Source organism: Pygocentrus nattereri, chromosome 19 (genome assembly GCF_015220715.1).
Source record: "Pygocentrus nattereri isolate fPygNat1 chromosome 19, fPygNat1.pri, whole genome shotgun sequence".
NCBI lineage: Eukaryota > Metazoa > Chordata > Actinopteri > Characiformes > Serrasalmidae > Pygocentrus > Pygocentrus nattereri.
The window spans coordinates 31,495,592-31,513,708 of NC_051229.1; positions in this window are offsets into that span (position 1 = coordinate 31,495,592).

Below are 18,117 nucleotides of genomic sequence, written 5' to 3' on the forward strand. Positions count from 1 at the left end.
ATAACCACTGCAGTCGTTACCAACACACACAGTCATAACTAACCCAGCTATCACCAACACACACAGTTATCACTAACCCAGCTATCACCAACACACACAGTCATCAAATGCACACTTATAAATAACATAGTTATCATAAATGCACAGGCATCACCACTGCCGTCATTACCAACACACACAGTCATAACTACCCCAGTTATCACCAACACACAGTCATCACTAACCCAGTTATCACCAACACACACAGTCATCACTAACACAGTTATCATCAAACACACAGTCATAAATAACATAGTCATCATCAATGCACAGGCATCACCACTGCCGTCATTACCAACACACACAGTCATAACTACCCCAGTTATCACCAACACACAGTCATCACTAACCCAGTTATCACCAACACACACAGTCATCACTAACACAGTTATCATCAAACACACAGTCATAAATAACATAGTCATCATCAATGCACAGGCATCACCACTGCCGTCATTACCAACACACACAGTCATAACTAACATAGTTATCACCATCACACACAGTCATCACTAACACAGTTATCACCAACAAACACAGTCATCACTAACACAGTTATAATCAAACACAGTCATAAATAACACAGTCATCAATGTACACAATCATAACCACCACACAGTCAGCGCCAACAGTCATCACCAACAGTCATTACTAACACAATCATCACCAACAGTCATTACTAACACAGTCATCACCAACACAGTCATACCAATGCAGAGTCCTCACAAACAAACACAGTAATCTTCGACTTTTTTCTGGTTTGTTTTTTCACTGATTGGTTGTTTGTTTGATTGTTTTGCACCATTTAAAATGGTAGCTTCCCTTTACGTAGTGTGAACATCTCATGATGAATGAACCAAAGGAAAATATCCAAAATTATGTATCCAAAATATCCCAAATCATCAAAATAAAGTTTCCATTTCAGAGATGTAACGTTTTGTCAGGTTAGGGACCGTTTTAGAAGACTTTGCTCCACTGAATATCTTTGTTAAGGCTGAATAACTATGAATGCAGTCCTTGGCAGTGAGTATGGAATCGCTCCAGGGAGCAGGACAATTATTACAATAGCAACTGCATTCTGGGAAGTCAACTTGGGGACCCCTTTTCAGTGACAGATCATTTATGTTCATTGAATGTAGGCTTCCTGGAGGCCCCCAAAGAGTGTGACATAAAGACGCCAACTGCAGAGCAATTCACTATACGGAAACAAGGAGGAATAGAAAAATCAGAATGTACAGCAGCCTGGTTTACAAACGGACTATGCAAGGGTCAGGGAATGTCCAGGTGTCAGTACTAGGGCAGGCCAATATGACAACTCCTGGTGATATCCTTAGAAAAGCTTTCTGTAAAATATTTTATTGCAATAATAATAACATATCTTCACCCACAAAACCTCATCTGAAAAGGTATGATTAAAATGTGTACATCATTTCCATATAAATAAAAAATATTACCTCCACAAAGTCATTGCATAAGTCAACTGAAAGACAATATTGTGTGGGTGTAATTTATTTTATTCATATAAAAATGACATCCACCTTTGAATCAATAAATTCAATGCACCATTTTTTTCTGTACACTAAAATTTTCAAATTCAATCAAGCATCCACAGTAGAAATGACCTTCCACTACATACTGTTCAGCATTCTGTATTGGTCTAGCCAGGGAAAATGAAAAGCTCCAACACCAGAGGCAATATTAGGTGAATATCTGTGATAAACCATAACTATTGAAGCTGGGCTTTCAGCTCTGGCATAAATTTTAAAACTCATCTTTATGATTATGCTAATTTCTGCTAGTATGGCAATGTTAACCTCGAAGCTACTGCCATTCTCCACCGAACAAGGACATTTGAAGCTTGTGAAAGACACACAATGTGTTTCATTTGAAGCTTGAAACAGACATTTACATATATTGTATCTTGTATTTTTCTACCTTGCATCAGTTTAATTGTGACTTTTTCATTAAAGACCCCTGACAGAGAGTTGCAGCCATTGTTTTTCATTTCTGAAAAATAACTAAAAGTAGATTAGTGCAATGTTTTTATCACAAAACTTCTCAAGTACCTGTTGGATATTGGGGAGTTCCACTGCCATGTGTTATTGTAAAATGTAAGGCTTTCAGTCCAGTTCCTGAAGGCCTAATAAACTTTTTACTAGGCCTAATTTTTTAAGTTGACAGTTCTGAACAAAGTCTTCATCAAAAAGTCAACCCCTTACATCACCAGGCTTATTATGTTCTATGGCTTGTTATTTAGTATCTACAGGGACTTCAGAGAAAACTGGCTGGGCTATTCTTAGGTTACAGAAGTATGCAATAAAATGCTGGGCCTACTGGTCAGTCCTGACCATATAAGGGGTGAACCTTTTTGCTTTCCTACAACAACATGTCAAATCAGATACTATAGGAGCTGTTTTTTGTTTGTATGATTTTCAAAATGTACTGCAACCCTTTTAACAAGTGTTAGTGAGATCTATAAATGGCACTAAAAAGCCTGTGTCAATTGAACTTATTATTTGTACTAGCAATACATATATATATATATATATATATATATATATATATATATATATATATATATATATATATATATGCTTCAAGATTATTTTCACCAGAAAATGACTGGGTAACAGTTGAAGGAAAAAATGTTGAACACATATGAAGCCTCCAGGTATTTTGCATGTAAAACTGACCCATTTCAAAGTTTTAAAATACAGAAAAAATATTTTTGACAATTGTTAAATGATCATAAATACTTAAACCTGTTCTGCTGGGCTTAATACCATCTAACAGGTTTAATACAGACCATTTCAACATCCTGAGTTAGCTGTTAAAGACACACTGCTAAAAGTCATTCTTAACTGGGCTTTAACTGGATTAGGTTTTGGTTAAAATTAGGGTTAGTATTAGGGCCAGGGTGAGAAATAGGATTAGGTTTTAGCTTGAGGTTAAAGTTAGGGTTAGAATTAGGGCCAATGTGAACGCTAGATTAGGTTTTGGGTTGAGGTTAAGGTTAAGGTTATGGTTAGGATTAGGATTAGGGCCAGTGTCAAGGTTAGGATTAGAGTTTGGGTTGAAGCTAAATTTAGGGTTAGGATTAGGGCCAATGTGAGGGTGAGGGTTAGGTTTTGGGTTGAGGTTTAGGCCAGGGTTAGGGTTAAGTGATGGGTAAGGTTGGTAAGGATAGGTTTTGCTTAAGTGACATTTTAACTCTACTTTTTACAGCATGTCAACAACACATCAACTTAATGTAAGTAATGTATCAACAGATCATCTACAAGATTTTTACTTCAGTGTATTCAGATGCTTCACTACTGCTACTTTTAATTTTTCATTTTAATTTTTTTTCTTTTTTTTTTAGCAAAAGTACAGATCCCTTTTGTTTTTACAGATAAAAACAACAGTTGTTTGCTAGCATTAAAAAGTTATTAGAACATAAATTGAGCTTACCATGGAAAGGGCAAGACACCAGAGTGAAAAACCAACCCTCATTGGTAATTTTCCATCGGCTGATCAAGATTTTAACAATTTTGCTTCCAAAACTTGCCAAATAAATAAGAGTAAAACTACAGCACAGTTCCCCACCAAATCATCAGGCATTCTCTGAAGGCTGAAAAGCCCTTGAAGGTTCCTCACCAGAGAAAATAATAAAATAAATAAATAAAATTCAAACGCTTAAAACAAGTTTTCCTCATCATGGCAGAAACACTCATAAGCCTAAATGGCCAGTCTACAGCAAGCGTCCATCGAATCCCCAGTGAAAATGGCTTAAGCTGAAATTAAGCTGATCTGAGCCACAGCAGAAATACTGTGATCTCAAAACAGCAATTAGCCCATAAGAGGGTTACTGTACATTATCCTGAATGCCTTTTACAGCACTGGAAGGAAACTGCTTGTGAAATATGTGTGTAGGCCATAAATATAAATAGACAAGAGAAGAAAAAAAGGTACTTAGGAAAGATCTTTTATCGCTATAAATAGATTAAGCATCCAACTCCCATTCGCAAGTAATAGGCTCAAATCAGCGGAGTTCACTATAATACACATCTATTTTTTCAACTCCAAACACTGGTAAGGGAATAAAAATGGGATCTTTGATACTTTTTTGTTATTTACATTGCTTTCAAAGCCTTAAAGAGGAGGAGCAAAAAGTTTGGTGTGAACTTCAGAAAAACCGGCATCATTAGTATTCTTCTTGCGATGGAACGGCTCCCTCAGGTATGTTGTGGAGATGAATAATGAGCATCAAGATAAATAATATTCACCAGAGTCTCGTGCTATTATTACACACTAAAGGTAAGCAAACAAACCTCTCCAAAGTGAGGACAATGACTGCTGGAGGATGGCTGAGGCGGTCTCCTCTCTGATGGTCTCCCTTTAGATTTCAGAGCCGTTCCATATCATACATTAGCTGCATTAAAGGGGCTTCATCTTCATCCCAGGTGGGGACTTGAGGAACAAGACTTGAGGTAAGAATCTATTTTCCTTCTGAACCCCAATCGCCTTGTGTTTTATTCTCAAATGATTCCCCATGATGTGTCCTGCAAGGAGGCTTTGAAGGAAAGATTGAACACTTTCGTCGGATTTCCCACAAGAATACGTCGTCATGAAAGAGCAAGCTGTGAACACAAGTCCCCCTTGGCCCACTTCAGTTAGACACAAAGCCTCCATTTGGCTGCAGACTACAATGCAAAGCCAGCTAATATTACAAGGATAGTGTTATTTGAGTGTTGCTGGTTGATGTTTCAGGCCAGGTATCTAGCATTGTTCTTCTGAAGTTTCTTCAAGTATTTTGCATTGGGGACACAAGTGTAATGTTTGTAGTGGGTCTGACAACCAACAAGACAAAATAGTCAGCAAAACTTGCAAAATTTATGCTTTTGCATCTTGGCTATTCCAGGAGAAACTGAATTTGCTGTGGTTTCTTTTTATAATAAGACACAACACAAAAGTCAATGACAATTATGTTTCATCAAAAAAACCTTTTATGTTATTTTATATTGTACAACAGTTAGTTCCAGCCACGCAAGCTGATTGGTTGAGAAGCACTCTAACTGTGCTGATATTTCACCACTGTTTCACTTCACTGAGACAATGTTGCTAAGCAACGACTCTGACAGCTGTAGGAGACGCTCAAGCAGTTTGACCGACAGCCGATTTGGTCCGACTCTAAAGATGAGATGGCACTAAATTCTCAAACTGTCATCACCACTGAGCAGCTTTTCTGTCGGCAGCTGTGACAGAAGAACAGCTGAACAACCTGGAATCAGCCAGAAATGAACCCAACACCATTCGCCAGACGTGTCTGATCTTCAGAGTCGGACCAAATCAGACTGAGCCATAAAAGTGACCCAAAAAAAACTAAAAGCTGCTCAGTGGTGACGACAGTTTGGGAATTTAGTGAAAGGAGCTGGAGAACGAACTGCCGGCTGTGCAGCGAGTGGGCGGAGCTTGTTATTATGACGTAGCAACAGGGAGTAATTAGGAGAAAGGAACTGAACATTAAAACATATTAAACGTCGCATTCACGGCCGGTTTATTCATTTATTACTGTATTTATTTAACTGTTGTAAAGTTACTGAGATGCACCCTTGAGGGAACCACCCCAGTGAAAAGAGGGGCACTGCTTCAGTGATAGTTTGGTACCTTTTTTTCTCAGAGTGTAAACTGCTCATTAAAGCTTTAGGGACACCTGTTCTCCAAAGGTGCCAAAAAGTGCTCTTTGGTATAATATCATAGAAGAACCACTTTTGGTTACTTCTGATTGGGTGGTTTCAAATGAGCTTAAAGGACTAACCATTGGAACGTTACTTAGGGATTTTAAAGTGGTTCTTCCATGGCATTGCTCCAAATCTTTCTGATGCGCAATAACTTCATCAGCTCATTCAAATACAAAACTGCATATTTTGCTCTTGTTTTTTATTAATATTAAAGAACTACAATGAAATCTACCAACATTACTCAATACACCTTAATTTTTAAGTCTTAGAAAAGGTCAAACAATTAAATGAGTATGTAATATCAAACATGTTATTGTTTGTAACAAGTAAATGCAGTCAGGTTTGCACTCTTACCATAGCACTGAGACAGCATTGGTTTGTGTTGTCAATGATCTTAACGCACAAAGCCCTTCCATTTTGGTTTTATTTGAAACTGCTGATCTCAAGATTCTAATAAACCATCTTGAATTCTTGGTTTTAAATCATTCTGTAAGTCTGCAAGGTTCAGACATGTGCAGCTGAAACTGAGAAGAGTGGCTTTATTAACACGAGGCAGAGTCGTAGTCCAAGTACAGGCGTAGGTCGAAACCAGGAAATGATAGATGATCACATTTGTGATCATATCACAAGGCATACAATATCCAAAGGGCAATACAAAAGACAAGGTCGAAATAGCAGGCCAAAAGATTCAAAATCACAAATCTAAAGTCCAGCAAATGTACAAAAAGGGTCAGGCAAAAAGTAGAGTTGAAAAATCAAGATCAGGGTCAACAAACAGAGTTATAGCCATCGGAATTGGAATAAACACTCAGTAAGTTCTCTGAAGAAGCAACACCACATAAAGAACCCTCTCTAAAGCCCAGGCTTATATACTACACTAGTCATATCACATGAACACACAGGTGAAACCATTGAATACTCTGGTGACTGAGAGTGCTGATAGGTGTGAGGCTGATCGTCACTAATCACATGATCACCGCTCGACTCCTGGGTAATGGAGCTCGTAAGGAACTCTGATTCTACAGGGAAGTCCATCATCACGTGATTTTCCAAGGTGTCTTAGGAAATGTAATCCGTAACACTAGGAGAGTCCATTCAAGGCATGACACATTCATAAAAAACACAACATATCTTGTGGAGTGCCACAAGGATTAGCTTTAGGGCCTTTGATTCTCTCTTTGGACATGTTACCTTTAGGTGATGTTATTAGGAAACATAATATCAGTTTCCATATCTATGCTGACAGCATGCAATTATTCATTCCCATTCCTTCTGATGATCAAGAATCTGTTGACAGGCTTACCAGATGTCTGTCAGATGTTTTTCAGTGGAGGTCACCAAATGTTCTGCAACTAAATCACAAACAAACTGAAATACTGATCTTTGGTACAAAAACTCAAAGAAAACTGCTTTATGAGAAATTCAGTTCTTTAGCTTCATATACCAAACCTGATGTATGAAAGCTGAGCTTAACCTCACATGTATACACGGTCACTAAAGTAGCTTTTTATCATGTGAGAAATATCACTAAAGTTCAGCCTTTTCTATCTCTGAGTGATGCAGAGAAACATGTTCATGTGTTTGTTGCAGCAGAGTTGATCACTGTAATGTTCTTCTTACTGGACATCTTATGAAAACAGTTCTTTCTCTGCAAATCATACAAAAGACAGCAGCACAAATACAAACCAAAACAACACACAGAGTGTGTATAACTCCTATTTTGTAAGAACTGCACTGGTCACCGATCTCTTTTAGGACATGTTGTAGCTCTAAATTACCTTAAAGCTCCACTTACATAACATAATGTCTGTCTGTTTATGTTCCAGAGTGTGTTCTTATATCTGCAGACACTGACCTTGGGCAAACACCTTCATTAAAACACAGAAATGTGGTTATTATGCTTCTAAACGGTGGAGCTCAATTCAGCTTTTATTAGACTGTCAAGCTCAGTGCTCACTTTTAAGAACATGTGTCTCTTTAGCTTTTAATTTAATTAAAATTCTATGTCTTTGTAGTTTTTAACATTTCAATTAGATCTGTGCCACTGCCTTAGTTTTGTCTGTGGGCTTTTTCACCTGTCTGTAAAGTACTATCTGTTGCCACCAGTACGTGCTCTATAAATAAATAAATAAATAAATAAATAAATAATAAATGAATAAATGAATGAATGAATGAATTTGGTCACATTTTATTTGGTCCTCTACAGATGCTCTACAGATACTTAAATCATGAACAAACTTTCTGGTAATGCTCAGCTGATTATCAACAACATTGTGGTTAGGGTTAAGGGTAGGAGTAGATGTAAGTTTAGCCTTGGGGTTAGGGTTAGGCGTAGGTTTAGGCTTGTAGTTCAGTTGTATTTAATAGATATTTAGTTGAATGTCACTTAAAGAACAACTGAGGCTTTACAAAGCATCTACAGTGGAGCATCCAAATAAAAGATTACCGTTTTTTATTTTTATTTGAATGTTTATTATAATTTTTAGTATGTGATTTTTAAAATATATCGGAAAAGTGTTGAAACGAACTTGCACCTTAAGTACTAAGAAAAAGATTTTTCATGCTAAGAGTTCAAATCTGCAAGTACTCTAGTGTGATGAGGCAAATGCATTGCCAGAGACCGTGAGACTGTGTATGTGTGTGCATGTGTAATACTGTAACTGTATCCCTAGCAGAGGCAGCAAAAGGGAGGCAGAGCAGGCTGAGCTCACTCATGAGTGAGGTGGAGGGCCCACAGCTAGCTTATGGGAGGGGTGATGTCTTCAACCTACAGTACTGTGTGAAAGTTTTAAACAATTGACCTCAGCAGTGAGTTTATCACCACATACACTAGAATAAAGTCATATTCATAATTCAAATAAACAGAAAAACAATAAAAAGTAACAAGAATTTAGTATATATATATATATATATATTTATGTTATAGTATAATGTAACATTATTAATTAATATTAATTAATAATTAATATACATTTTGTTTATTCAAATATTAACACTTTTCTCAGCAAATAAACAAAAACTACACAAATAAATAGATTTTAAAAATGTGTCTTGGGTGCCAAAGACTTTCACACAGTATTGTAGGTCCTAGAAAAGAAAGTGAGATAGGTCAAATGTGCGCACCATATGTAAAACACTTTTGCCAGTAACATAACATACTAAGGCCATATGACATTGATTGTATTAGATCTCGGTTGCATTTGCCCTTGTTTTAACCCACTCTTTATGAATAGCAACACCCCTGTGGCGTGGAATGGGTTGGCTCAGGTGATACAGGGGCAGGGCTGATCTTATAAAAAGTATGGGCGATGTTTAGCAGAAAAAGGCAGCAGCGGAGGGAGATGTGAGCCAGTCGGAAGTCTAGTTCTATGTTTTTGCATGTTTTTCCCATCTGTAAATAAATCACTCAGCGTTTGAACAGAACAGAGTCGTTGTATCTTCAAGTTGCAACTTCATCCCAAACACCATTCACTCACAATCTACCCGGTGACTTTGTGTCTCCTCATTGGGTTTGGCAAACCATCATAACATGTAATAATACTTTCATTTCATTCAAGTTGGGTTGGCAAAAAAAGGTTCAAGATCTTAAACCGTCTAATGAAAAACTGTCCAACCAGGGTTGTTTTTTCTTCATGGTATCTAGGTAGACTAAACTAAGTGAGCTCTCTCTTTGATTAGGCCTTCAGGAGGTGGATAGAAGGCCTTACACAGTTGATAAACTATCAAATATAATAAGAAACAGAGAGTGGAATCAACTAATCATGTTTTGGTTTCAAACTGGTGGGACTGATTTTATGAGCAAATAGTGCCACCTTAGGCCTTATGGAAGTCCTAGATGCATCGCTGACTAAATGCAAGCTGTAGTCAAAGCAGGTTTAAGAAGGTCTAAGACAAAGGTCACTAATAATTGGACCGCGGTCCAAGTATATATTCCCTCAGTGAGCACGGCGGTCATTCGAAGAGCGTACACAGTGACATAGACAACAAGGCATGGAGATGAGGTCTTGGTCCTTTTATGCGGGCCAACCACTTTTTTCCCCTCTCATGTCTTTGTCAGAGAGCGGTGCCGTGCTTTGAAAGCGGCATGATGGATGATAGATAACATGAGTGAAAGTGGTCTGCGGGTGTGAGTGCAGCTTCCCAGCGGTGGAGGACTCCCGGCTGCATATGAAACACGGCACCATGCTTGATCAACCAGATGAAACAGAATCACCCTCCAAGGAGCGCTGAGACAACAGCTGCAGAGTTCCTCTCCTCCAGCCACTAGGGCTCCTTCCATGCCTCAACAAAGATGATTAAACCAATGAACCAGGAGGACGTCACTGGTTTATTTGAATGCTGTATTCATTGCTTATACTATACAAGATATGCTCACCAGCCACCTTACACACTAGTTCGTTCCCCGACCTTACACACTGTGGCCCAGAGATCACTAATAGGCAGACTGTGGTCCGAGTCCTGACCCAGACGCCATCCTATGCAGACCTGGACCTATAACCAATAAACTAAGAAGAATTATTTAATTTAGACAGGGTGGTCCTATTTTAACTGGCGTAACTTTTCTAGCCTTTACAGTAACTTTAGCAGCCTGGAGACTCACAAACCAACCACATGCGTTGTAAAAATCACACGTGACGCTACTCAACCAATCAGATCTGTGCATTACGTTGAGCACTGAGACTAAAGTGAGTGATGCACAGACAGGGGAGGGACGAGGCGAGAAACAGCAGTCAGAGAAGAAAGTGAGTCAGAGGGACGTTATTTCACATGTCGTGTTCTAAAAAGAGAAACCTAACAATAAATGTTGAAATATCACTGAATTAAATTCAGTTGTTGACTGTATAAGATGCTGGTATAACTACTAGGTTACTTCAGTTTACAATATATGGCACTGAATCATGATGCAAGTTAGATGTTATGATGTTCCGGACCTTTGCTTGAGGAAACTTTCTTTGACTGGACCTTATCGAAGTTTAATTAAAGACCTGTTTGTATTACTCATTCCCTTTTCATTCATTATTGGTCAGTTTCTGACCATAGAGCTGCTCTTGGCTAGATATATAAGGGTGGTTGACGACTCTCAACCTAGCAGTGATACCACTTTACCCACCAAAATAAGCTAAGAATGGTCCACCACTTAAGTAATCAACAGGTGTTGGTGGTGAGAAAGTGACCAGTGATTAACGAGGTAGAGTTCAGGTGAGGTAACTGACAAATTGTGCATGGCTACAGTTAAATTACAGCATAAATATGGCAAAACCATGATCTGTTTCTTCATTGTGTGTTCTTCTAAATCAAAGGCAGTGAGGTCAGCAAAAGCTAGGGGGTGGCTTTAAAATACTATAATCATTTCTTTTGGCAGGGTTGTATGTAACATTTCTGAGGTGGTAGCACTTGTGCTAGAAAAGTAGAAAAGTTAAAATATTGTAGCACTGAAAAATAAACAGTCTTAATTCCAAAAATTGAACAACCAGTCATTCCATCTGGAGAAAAAAAGTGCAGATAATTATTTTTTTTCCCGAATAATTTTGATTCCCCTAGAAGAGGCACTATTAGCACTAGCAGCATACTTGCACTGCACCAAGAGAGAAGAAACCTACACAAGAAGGAGCTCATGAAGGTAAATCCATTTGGAGTCACAGGCAAGGCAGTAGGCAGAGTAATTAATTTTAATATTAAGATTAAGATATTAATATTAAGATAACATTAAGTATTAAGATAATATTAGCAAACATGCTAATACTAGTAAGATGCTAGTGTTGTTCTAGCAGCTCACTTTGCTAGTTTGTTTTTCTAACATTTCTTAGGCATTTTGGCTAATTTTAATCCTAGCCTAGCAAGTACTATAGTTGTTTAGAGAGCATCTTTCCATGGAAGATGCAGCATCTCTCTTGGTAAACCAGTCTTTTAATAGAACATCATTAATTAGTGATGCTGACGTCTATTAAAATGATCATAAGCACAAAACACTGAAGGTAAACAGTTTCCATCAGGGAGAACCGAGTGGCTCTGAAATCACTTTTTACACACAAGCAAAGTTTCAGTTTAAGATTTATTTACAACTTAGTTCCAAGTTTAAGTTGAATAAAAACTGGCTTTAAACTCAGGATCACAGATGAGCTCCTTTACTATGTTGATCTGTAGGCCTCTGTTCATAAACATAAACCAGCCCAAACTAATTTACTATAAAATGAAATGGTGTTTGTAGAAATTCAGAAAAAAGCCGCGTCAGTCTCGACTGCATATGTGGACATATTTCTATATTGTGCTCTATTTACACAAAGTTAGGTTAGTTCATCATTTATGTTGAACAGACTCTCCCAAAGTTTTACGCTGCTGCGCTGACGTTGAACCGTGTTCTGCACTGGGTCGGTATGACCAACAGGTCAAAACCAGCTCTAAACAAAGTGACCGCTGGGCCCTGATTGGTGCTCTGGCTTTGCGCTTCTTTCGTTTTGACATGTTACGTTTTTATACACACAGAAACCAAAAGGAACGACAGATTTTGCTAAATATAATGGCAAAAAAGTAAGATATTTGACTTGAAAGTAAAAAGTCGCCCAAAATGGAAAAACTTCAGTGAAGTACAGATACACAAAAAACAACTTAAGTAGACTAACAAATTCCATTTACTTAGTTTCTGTCCACCACTGCTATATTCAATTATATTTACATAAGGTTTTTTGTGACATCACCAATAAATGTTCAGACCATTCTCAAAGATTCTGTCTGAAGTGTTGCTCCAAAGGTTGCATCTAAGGCTGGACTGAATGAATTCGACTTGCTGAGAGTGCTATGAAATCTAAGAGTTCTCTCTGGGACTCTGTGGGATGTATCAGTGCTGTTCCAGCCCGCTCACACTTTTCTATCAAATCCTCAGTGTTCCTGCCGGGAGAAGATACACACCAAATGTCAGCCACTCTCTCAGCGCTCCACGGAGGCTGGACACCGAGAGATCGGGTCAGCGGAAGTCAGGAAGCCCCTCACTGGGACCAGGATGCTTCTCCACCCTACTGATCGTGCTCCATTAACTTAGACATCGCCCTCCAGCCGGGGGATGGATTCTGCTCTACCATGTGTGAAAAAAACCCATTCACACACATCATCGACTGCTACTTTCTCAGCGATCTTCTTTTAATGAAGCAAGTTTTCTTGATCTGGGAAAAATCTGGAAAAGGTTCAGAAGTAGACAACACACCCTGCAGTTATTAGAGTCATTTTACTGACACTCTGTCTGAACTATGGCCTACAAACCTGACAGTTGACAGTGCTCTAGTATACATATTACATATAATGCTGGAATGAGTCTGAAACCGCACATCAAAGAAACCATTAAACTAAAACTAGGGATGTTAAATTTAGCAGAAATGGAGTAGTTTCTGACTACAGCACTGTGCGAGTCAGAGACCACCTTTTCATTGATTTAACCTTTTCACTTAATAGTCCATTTTTGGTGTATAAAACCTTTCCCTTTTTCATACATTCGTCCAGCAATACGGTGATGCAATATACTGTTACAAGGCTTGAAATCTCAGGATTCAATTGCCGCAAACTATTCGTTATTCACAGCAGGAGAGATCGATTTGCAATATGAGCAACGAATGAGCAAATGTTAGCAAATCTGTGGGTCTTTACCTTCACAACCCTGTTGCTCTCCACAGAGACATCATAATACATAACATGCAGTCTTGATAACACAGCAAGAGTCCGAGATCCGTTTAGAACTCCTCCATTCTAGCCTCGGTTACCCTGTGTAAATAATTCATGCAATTATTCTGACTTGACAATTCTAATCTTCTGGGTCAAGGGGGATGCTGCAGCCTATCCCAGCAGTCATTGGGCAAGAGGATGGAAACACCCTGGACAGCTGGCTAGACATATACATTCACACTTAAGGGCAATTTGGGCCCTGGTCATCCTGCCAGGGAATCAAACCCAGAGGTGACAGTTCCACTGTGCTGCTCCAATTCTAAACTTGAGAGTGTTATTTTTTGAGTTAGCCCAAGATCATGACTGTAGCCCAAATATGGGGGAACAGTGCTCATTTTACAACGGGGATGGACCAAGTTTCCTCAAAGTATTGTAGCACTATGGTAGTAGTTTACAGAAAGAAATTTAGTTAGGTTACCATGGTGGTCTCCAGCTGTGGGTCTGGGGAGCTACCTTACTGCAGAACCTAGTTCCATCCAATTTTCCACACCTTCTCCAGCTATGTCGCAGTTAAGTAAGGGGGCAGGGTAGATTACTGGATACAAGTTGCAACTAAACTCTGCAGGAAGGTAGGTCTCTGGGACCAGAGCTAGAGACCTCTGGGTTAGCCAGTCACAACACAAGCATACTGCTACAGCTAGCTAGATGTTAGGAAAGTTGGCCTTTCTTGTGCAGATGCAGTGTAAATACTGTCATGATGAAGGTAATTACACACCACCTGTTACAATTAGAAAGATCTTGCTGGAAAATAGTAGTTTACTCTATTACAAATGAGTAGCTACATTACAAAGAATACATGTTGTAATAACTATCAGATACACTTGTAGTATTGTATAAGTAAATTGTAAACAGATTGATAAGCACGTTTTCATAGACTGCCTTACTGTAATCACCTGTAACAGGTAACATTACCAGTAATTATCAAAACATTTACTGTTAACATGTAATTACAGAGCTATTAGAGACAAATTAGAGTAGGACTCAAATATTTCATCTTCATCTTACAAGCACAAGTCATCCATTTGGAATTATCAGGTTCTATCTGACATTTTTGTTCACATATTCTTATACTTCTTAACATTGTGTAAGCTTTTTTTTATTAGTTAATTAGTTTTGGGGTTTTTTTTAGATTTTTTTAGTTTTTTGTAGTTTCTGTAGATTCTTCATCTAGAAAAAAAAAGGGTCTATTTCCAAAGTCAAACTCTAACTTAGTTCTTTGAGGTTCTGTTTGTGAGCCAATCAGGTTCTGCTTGTTTATATCACTGCACTGCTCAGTAACTGTGGGAAAAGATTATAAAACTTTATGAAATACAAAGACATATTGTCTTCTATCAGTTCTAAAGGCTTATTGTCTGAAATATTATGAATGTGTTTCTGTCTGACCTTAATGAAACTTAAACTAATGGCTCTCACCTAAAACTGACCTCTGCACTGGACAAAATATTTAGCACTGACCTTTGTACTTAATCTGCAACCTAACCCCCAATTGCTCCCTGTGTGCTGTGGATAGGGCTGCCCACCACTCCGGGCAAGTGTGCTCACTGCCCCCTAGTGTAGTGTGTATGTGGTGCTTCACTTCATGGATGGGTAAAATGCGGAGGTGGAATTTCCCTGTTTGTGGGATTAAAAATGATCACTTAACCTTTAAAACATATAACCTTATAAATCCCAGCAGAAAGTGAGTTCTTAGCATTAGAAGCTGCTATCTGCATTTGACCTGTTCATAAAGCTAATTTACAAAGCTGATTGGATTCTGATATTGTAGATTTAGAATAAATTTAGGGTGGCCATCATTTTCATGTATGAAAGTAATGTGCTCCACAAATCGGTTTTGCTATTTAGAATACAAAATCTTTGGAACTCAAAGTCTTAAAACTGCCCAGAATGCAGACAGAACTTTGTTATTCCAAGGGGATGGTGTGGTATTGACTGAAAGTTCATCCAGGAGAAGTAATTAGTGCCAAACTACACACAGGCTTTAGTTATCATTAGTGGTCACACCTACTTGTAAGAGTTAAAGCCGCTCAGTGACCTTTGTGATGCAGCTCATTTGGGAAACTCTTGGGAAACTGAGAGAGCGGTTCAGCACTGCATTCCGGAGAGATGCAAATCAGCATAGCAAACGCGTGGGTTGCCGTACTACACGCATGCAGCGTCCTCCATTTGTTCCTGCAATCTCCTCCATCCACACGCGGCCTAATCACTTTCTTTCAGAGACACCCCGCTTTAAATTATCGACCTTTGCATCTGTGATAAATTATGAGATACGTCTGTTCCTGGCTTCCTGCCCAACGTAGCTGCCCTGGAATTGGCTAGTGGCTTATTTTCTCCTCCTCTCTCCTGCTCTGCGTGGTTGTGTTGCTACAGCGGGAGGAAGTTATTTACAGCTTGTTTCAGGCTCAATTGCCTGGGTGACTTATTTGTTCACCGTTGATATGTATTTGCCCTAAGTCTATCTGACATTTCTGACTGCTGTAAAACCCCAGAGCACCGCAAATATCATTTTTTAATCATGTGCGCAATTTTCCTAACACCTAATGAGCATAGTGTATTTAATTGAAATGAGAGTTTTGTAAGAATGGGGGGGGGGCTGTGGGGGGGGGTAGTAAACAAGAGAAGTTAATCTAAAATTGTTGAATAAGTTTTTACCATTACAAGTCTCGAGTTATTACTGTCATTTCAAAAGTGCTATTTGAATGAAATTGATGGCTAAAGTTTATCAAGATTCATTTAAAATGCAAAGCGAATCGCAGTTAATCCCTAGTACATGAGCAGTTAGGCCTCAGCGTGTTGGTTTAAAGAGAGAAACTATGAAAACATGGTTGACATTATCAGACAAAATAGTGATAGTTAATAATGTTATTAATTCCGCATTGATGCATTATTAATGCATTATTAAGGCATTATTAACATTGATCCTACTAGTAATTATAAAATGAAATGTCCAAATTTAGTTTATGTAAGCATTTACATTTACAATCAGTTTACAATTCAAGTTTGCTGTACAGAGCCCTTTTGTTTCTATATTATAAAAACAGGCAGATTACTCAATTATCAATAACCCAACAGTGATAGATAAACTTTTAATTTAACTTTAAATTTAGCCTAACCATCATGCTTACAATATATTTACATCTTCTTTTCATCTGTAAGTTTAGTGGTTGCTTGCAAAGCAGACATTTGACTACTGACTCATACAGACCTGTAGTTTTCCCATGATCTGACCCAAATGCATGTAAGCACATAGACCACTGTAGTCGTGCATCTTTCTGTAGACCTTGTCATGACCATATTAGGAACTCCGGGTCTAAACCACTTTTCTCTATGGCCGTAATGAATAGGGTTTTTGAAAATATGCCTCTATCGCATCCCGTGTTAACTGAAAATGTTCAGAACCCGATGCGTTTTGTCCTGTGAACATTTTTCTCCTTAATACCGCTGGATCCTCTGAATTAGCAGGTCGTAAAGAGTTATAATACTAATATGGCTACACGAAGCTAAGGCGGGCTGAGCCGGATAGCTGTGCTACCTTATCGAAGTGTTCTACTGTAGCACATATTTACAGGTATACTCATAAATAAAACCTCTGGGTGGGATATTCTGATAGGCTAAACTCCTTATCAAAAATACTACCTGTGTTAAAACTTCGAGGCGAAATTTAGTTGCTTTTCTCGCAGCTCCCATTCCACTTTAAATGGTGCACCACTTAAGGTGGATCAGGAAAAGTTGAACTAAAAGCTGGCGAATGTCCTGAGAAAATGCCCTCAGAAAAATGTTATTTAATTGCCATTAAAATAATAATCAGGATATTCTGAGAGCCGAAATCAGCTGATCAGGGGGTCAGCAGCGATATTAAGTTGAGAGCATTTGCAGATCTCTTCAATTCAAGCTAAAAGGAGAGATCTATCGTGTTTCAGTGAGCATCAGATGAAGAACAGAGAACTGCAGGGAAACCTGCTGATTTTGTTCTGACTCCTTTTCATCCGCCCTCAGTCTGAACATGGAAACGTTTACTGCCAAAACCCTCTTAAGGAGGCTGCTAGTCTAATGACGTGAATTCAGTGTGCAGTAGCTTTAGCTCACATGCAGCAATATTCATATTTCAACTCTTTACGACCTCGTAATTCAGAGGATCCAGTGGTATTCAAGAGAAAAATGCTCACCGGACAGAACGTATCGAGTTCTGAACATTTTTATTTACCACAGGGTGCGATAGGGGCTAATTTCCCATAGAGAAATGATAGACCCGGAGTTCCTAATATGGTCTATTGATCTGATTACTGACAAAATCTGATTTTTCTACTGTTATTGGATTTTTAAGTGCATGTAAACACACTCTTTGTTGTGATAATTAGTTTCAAAAATAAAACATATCTAGGTTGAGCTAAATACTAATTGGCCTAGCAAAATGTATGATGGCGATTTACATGACCAAGCTAGTTAAGCTATGTTTCGATTTTTTTGTACCAGAGAAACACATTTCTCTTTTTGATCATATGGCATTCATCCATCATGGAAAAGTGGCAACAAACAGACATTTTTCAGACATTTAGTGATCATTATGTTGTGTGATTGAACAGCCAAACACAATTTACTGAGCTAAAATATTGTGTATATACTTAAATTACTAAATTTCAATGAAAATGAA